Source organism: Aedes aegypti, chromosome 2 (assembly GCF_002204515.2).
Source record: "Aedes aegypti strain LVP_AGWG chromosome 2, AaegL5.0 Primary Assembly, whole genome shotgun sequence".
Lineage (NCBI taxonomy): Eukaryota > Metazoa > Arthropoda > Insecta > Diptera > Culicidae > Aedes > Aedes aegypti.
Genome location: NC_035108.1, coordinates 225,379,949 through 225,387,025, shown reverse-complemented (window position 1 = coordinate 225,387,025; position 7,077 = coordinate 225,379,949).

The following is a 7,077-nucleotide window of genomic DNA, read 5'->3' as shown; positions in this document are numbered from 1 at the left end:
CTGGCGACTGGTTCTTCCTTTTGGGTAGCCTTTGGAGTGGACTGTAGACTCCTTCCTTGGATAGTGATGGGCAACGCTCCTTGGGTTTTCTTCGGTTCGGGTAAGTAATAAGGCTTCCTTTTTGGCACAACACGACACAATACAAGTTTATTACACTTATCACATTATTTTTAAGACATTAAACACTTTATTGAAACACACTACACTACATTTTTTCTATTAACCCTCTAATACCCAACCCCGCCTTTAGACGGGGTACACTTTGGAATTTTGTGTATTTTTTCGTAGCTCGGAAATCAAAATGATTTTATTTTTGGCTTATAGCTTGACTCATAACACGCATATAAGAAAAGTTTTTTATGACTTTTGAAACTTATTTGTATTTTTAGAAATTGTTTGAAAAATTGCATTCTTATATAACCTACAAATGCCTGAGCTTCATTTAACGTGTAATATAAAAAATCGTACCTTTTATATTTTTCTACGATCAACCTATCACAAAAGAAGAGCCTGGTGGTATTAAAATCATTTCAAACCTCTTTTTCCGTTAGTTACACGGAAAATAAAATACGCTCCGAAAAAAAATTAAAAATTTAATATTTTTAAAAATACCGTAACAATTTAAATTTTTATTATTGCCAAAAAACAACAACTAGAAGACGCTTCAAGAAAAAATGAAAAAAGCTAGGGATGTTCAAAAAAAAAAATTATAAAAATCAAAAACCAAAATTTAAAAATTTGAGAATAAAAATAAATATATGCCCAAAACGTGTTTAGAACGATTTTAGATAACGAAAAATAATACTTAAATCGAAAATAAAAAATTGGGTATTAGAGGGTTAAAACTAAATTACAATTTTGGTCCCTGACCACCTATCGATCTGCCTGTTGATCGTCTTCTCACTATACTAAACTAAAGTTTACATTGGCACATTGTAAACAAAGTTTACAAAAAATGCATTTCTCCTGCTAGTTCTACACTATTCGTCGCTGTCTTCAGTATTGGTGCTGATGAGCTATCATTGGTGTGGTTGATAACCATATCACACCGTGGTAGCAGAACATGATCCACAGCTCCAAATAATATCAACGGGGGATAGTGGATGGGGATTATGATTCATTCCTCGACAGTGCTGTTCGACGATACGTTCCACTGGTATATACGTTGCTTCCTAAGAAAACCGAAGGCACTTACGAGTCTGCGTTCAGTAGCCTTACTACAATAGCAAACAAACTAAACTGCCAGCTTGACCCAGACATGATTTTGATAGATTTCGAATTAGCTTCCATGAACGCTGCTCGAAGAATGTTTCTTAAGGTGACCAGACGTCCCGCGTTTCGCGGGACAGCGCAATATTCAACATGATATTACGGAGTCAAATCTAAATGTTTGACATAACTGACGATTATGTCGATGGTTTGGGCCCAACATGAATCCAGTATGCATGTATAATAAAAGTAATGTTTGAGAGGAAGCGAGATCTGACCAGGTGTCCCGCTTTTTGCGGGACATATATGGTCGCTTCCAGATGCTAGTTTCCATCCATTCCACTTAACGCAAAATTGGTTTAAAAAACTGAAGCAAATTGGGCTACAGGCGGAGTATGGAAATAGCTATCGATTGCAACTATTTCACAAGAAAGTTGTTGCAATGGCATTTCTTCTGGCTAATGATATACCGGAAGCTTTCCAAGAGCTCAAGAAAAACAGTCCAAAGTCCATGAACGAATTCATGGACTACGTTTCTGAATTCTACGTGATCGGACGTAGAGTGCACCGTGCACCCATATTTCCACCAAAGCTGTGGACATTGTCAAACACAGGTTTGACAATGTCAAAAATAATCTGCCTCGGACTTCGAATAATATCGAAGGCTGGCATTCGAAATGAAATTCGCTCTTGAAATGCGGCAATCCACCGTGTTATTCCGTTCTTAAACATTTCCGCTAGAAGAGAGAAACGCAAGTACAGAAATCCTTCGTACTGTACAGGGACTGCCAGTTTCTAAAAAAGTAAGAATTAATGTAGAAAAAGATGCGAAGTTGGCTAATATGATAGTGCCAATAAGATGGATTTCATCACTGGAATTGCTTTAGCACGGATAACAGATGTTTATGCTAGAACAAAAATGTTCTGAAAACCTGTGTAAATATTCAAACATAAACTCCTTGCAATCACTAGCGCCGCCACACAACGAATTGCGTCAATCAGTGATGAATATCAGTATCTTGAAATATTTCATATTCACCACTGACATCGTCATGGGAACTCAGCGATGACAGCGCCACAACGATGTTGCTACTTGTGTTGCCATTCAAAATGACCGTTAATTGTCTTACACAGTTTAACAATCGGACTTCAACATCTGTTATCTGTGGCTTTAGTATTGATTAACACATAATTTGGTTGTATTTTTAATATAAAATGTATACGTAATGTGAAATGAACAGGCATTGCAGAATTCGTTCTCATTTGAGTATGAAGCACGATCAAAGCAAGCAAAGAAAAACATCTCATATGTTGCGGTCCACGATCGTCATTGTATCGCAAGGTGTAACAAGTCTGATAAATGGAAGCAGCGAGCGGGAGCCCCAAAGAGAGAGCGATGATAAAATCCATTTTTCTCGCTTGTTTACCGTTGGGGATAGGTGTTTTTCTTTACTGGCACGATAAACAATCCACGAACTTCCAATAGCAATAGTGTCCCCCAGGCTTGGAGCATGTTTAGAGGGGTTTTATCATGCACTACTATCCCCCCAATCTGATCAAAGTTGTAGCAGTATACAATAAACAGTCTCTCATAATGTGCAGCATGTTATGATAGTTACAGAGAGCGATACGTGAGAGATTCTCTCAATTTTCTCAGGATTCAATCCCTGGAAATGAATTCTAATTGAAAACTAATAAAAATGAGTTGGAATTGAAATTAATATATCTTCTATTTTTTAGAAAAACAAATTTATGCTATACTACCTACTATCAATTACAACTGGTTGTTTCGGCACACAGTTTTTACACTAAGGGCCCTATTTTATAAGTCGAGTCGATCAAAAACGACTCGACTGGAGTCACTGTCGACTAAAAATTTCGCTCGACTTGGCTCTGTCATTCGAGTTTATCGACAGTTGTCACTCGATGTGACTATAGGAGTCGACGGGTGACATCTAAAATACTTTGATCGACAATGACTACAGACGAGTCACGTGAATTCGCTCGAATTACAAAATAGACCCCTAAATATGCTATTTTTGAACATCGGACTACTTTTCAAGTTTGTGGTTTTTACGATTATTGAAATTGATGGACTAATTTTCATCAGTGTTTTTTATCATAGGCTGTTCTTTAAATAATTATACATAACTAGTTATCACCCGGCAAACATAGTTATTCTTGCTCAGATGTTTTAATATGATTCAATGTGTTGGAATTCGAGCATTCCCGAATTACCTATATTTATGTAGAATTCATCATGATTTTTATCTCATAAACCTTCCTTGCATGAAAACTAAGCATACGAAACAGACCCAGTGCAAATCGGATGATCCCTCCAAAGATATATAAGCTGTTTTTTTAAGCTTGCACTGTTTAAATTGATTTTCAGCATTGTAACTGTGTAATATTTAAATTAAATCATTGATTTTTCCTTCTTTCTTCAAAGGCTGTTCTTCTTCAGAGTTGGTTTTTAGATTTCTTTTTTTTTTCAAGCAAAGCCTTTTATTTCAGCATCAATTGGATGAATGAAAATCCTATGTTTAAAAGAAGGTAAAATCTTCAATGAATATAAATATTAGGGGAAAAAAACATATGTTTACTATAACATACAGACTCGTGTTAGTTGGGTCTACAGAGAAATAAAAATATTTAAATAAACTGTCGTTGTTAACTATAGAAAGGCAAAATCAATTCCTGGTACTTTTGATTTATTTTGCTTTAAATTTTAGACAATTTGTGCAAGGATAACATCCATTCCATGGCGATCAGGTTTATGAGGGTGAACGGTGGTGCTTTACCATTTCTTGTATGAACAATTTGATGTCAATTTTTTGAATCATCATTTTGGGGTAAAAGCCTATTCGGGGAAATTAAATTCGGGGTAACAGACTATTCGGGGTAATTGTTTTCGGGGTACATGTTTTCGGGGTAGTAGAAGGCGGATCGCAGCAGGCTGTGCGCGCGGATGGCTGCTTTTGTTTTTTGCTGTCGCGTGTATATCGGTTCCCCGTAATACTCAATTCCGCTGGTGAAGTGCTTAAACGGCTGTTGGTGCTATGCCACCCGGAAGATAATTCGAAGAAAGATGTTATATGTGAAGTGATTTTTTCTGTAGTTTGGCTGGTGATACACAATTTAAATTATAGCCCACAAGTGAAATATGAAGCTTCTGTAATCGCGTGGGTGTGGCTGTGTTGTTGTGTGTGTTGTAACGGGTTTTACGACTCATTTCAATCAGCGAGTATTATAATTGTCTGGTGGTACTATGCCACCAGATATATATTGAAGAAAAAGTTGTTTTGTGAAATGAGATTTGCGTATGCTTTCCATCACAATGTTGAGAAAATGAACCGTGTTGTTTTACGTTAGCTGAATACTTGCATGCCATAGATGAAAAAAGAGCAGTGAGGCGCTTGGAAAGAGGTTGCCATGGTGATGACGGTGTCACGGCTGACTTGGATGAATTCGGTGAGAATGTTCTGATTATGATTGCTGCTTTGATAAACTAAATACGAGCCAATTCTAAAAAGCATATTTTAGAATTTGGAAGTGTGTTTGTATTATCATTATCCATTTGATAACGGTAATGCATACATGCGGGGCTTATTGTAAGTGAAGGTGACTTCTGAATGGACGTGTCTCTCCAGCCATTCTGAAATGGGTCACTGGATCTGCAATAGAGCTATCACCTTCTAACTCCTGGACTAAAGCTATCTGCAAAAGCAAAGTAGCATTGCAGATAGATTTTTTCCATAATATCACTGCCGGACAGTGGGTGTTAGATGGAATACACACACACACATGTTTTCGGGGTAGTAGACCATTCGGGGTTTTGGTTTTCGGGGTAATGGTATTCGGGGAAATGTTATAGGATCAGCGTTGATATGTTGTATTTTGAGTACTCACTACATAGCAATTTCTGATTACCGACCCCAGGAAAATTTTAATGAATTTTTGAACTACGGATTTTTCGGTAATTTTTACAATTACCGAAAAAGCTAGTAAACCAAAATATGTTTTGATTGATGGAAACTACTGACTTAGTCAGTTAAGTTGTAGGGGGAGATCCCCCAGTCCCGGACAGCACCCAATACCGGACAAAGTAGAAAAATTAGGAAATCATGATCCAATCAAGATGGTGTATTAGAAGAAAAGAAAGCTTTTATAGAGAGTAATGTTTGCACAAAATAACACATCCTTGAAATATGCAGGGAAGGTGTACCAGTTATGGACATAGTGTTTCCCAATTTCGCCATACGTGGTAATTTGATTATCTTAAAATTTTTGATCATTCTATGTGTTTAAGTAGTTTGATATCAAATATATCCTAATGTTGGAACATTCAAAAATATTCAAAATGTGAAAGTTTTCCAGAAAACACATATGGTCAAATAGGGAACCACTATAGCCATAACTGGTACACTTTCCCCAGGCCATTTTAAAAATGTTGAGATGTTTGAAAATTGTTGAAAATGTGACGTATGGCCCTAAATTGGAACCTAATCAGTAGTTATTTTGAATATTGCAGAATAATTTGGATCACGCAAGCATGATCGAATATAATCATAATTTGCAAGTATGAATGTATTTTGTACCATGTTTGAACTAAATATGGTCAAACTACAATTTTGGTCCAGCACATCCTATCCCCCAGTTTCGGACAACTTGATTTGTTACATTATATCTTTATAATTTTTGCACCAGTGTCTCAAAATACATTAATTTTTAATGGATTTCATTGATCACGGTATCAAAAATGCAATAAAAATCAGAAGAATGAAAATTCAGATCAACACGTAAAATGTAATGTTTTTCATCGTTTATGAAAGAGGTTTTTTGATGACCAGCTTGCAGACTAAGTAAAACTTAAATTACTCTTGTGAATATTGCAAATGCATTGAATTGGCATTGGAAAACTTTTCATTGAGTTAAAACGTTCAATGATATACAAATTTACAGGCATTTCTAGATCGTGTCCTTTTATGACAGGCCAATTTGGTTGTTTTAGTACCATCATCAAAATGCAATGTCAAAATTCATATTTATATTTTCAAATTTATTTTTGTACGCTACAAAAATGGTAATATTTGTCATAAATGGGCACCAAGACTGCATAAAACCAATAGTTTTTGAATAATGAATTTAGCGGCTTAAGTGTCCGGTACAGGGGGATCTCCCCCTAGAGCGTTTTACTGAATTTTCCAGTTTCCCATGATTCACCGTTTGCTCTTCCGGATTCTGATTATTTCAAAAATAATACTAATAAAAACCCAATCGACATGGGCATGTCCCTTATCAAGCATTTTTAGTGAAAATAAATATCTACCATAAGCTCTTATCTCAATGGAAGTAATCGAAAAATGTGTGACAAAATCATAATTATTTCGTTGGTTTGCATACAAGAGGCAAACTTAATGGCGGTGACGAATTTGCCTCTTGTATGGAAACCAACCAAATTTACCAGTGTAAACGGTTGAAATCATGCTGAGCCGATTTAGTTGTTTGAAATGGTTAACTTTGTCACTATATTTCGACTACTTACCACAAGAAAGCGCGAAATATATGCAGGAAAAGTTTGGTCGCCACAGACGTGTCTCCTGATGTCAGATGATTCTACAGCAGGAGATTTGACACATTCCCCCATGCGCAGCGCATCAGTTTGTTTTAATTTGATATCGACGTAAAGTTAGTAAAATACATTAACTACTGAAAAGTCGGCAATTATTTTTACTGAGTTTCAGCCTGTTCGGTACTTTTGCAATATAAGGGTTGAAATGAGCCTGACAGCTACCATAGCTCGGTAAAAAGTAAAAATTATTACTGAACTTCAGAAGTTTTCAATCAAATAACATTCAGTACAGTATT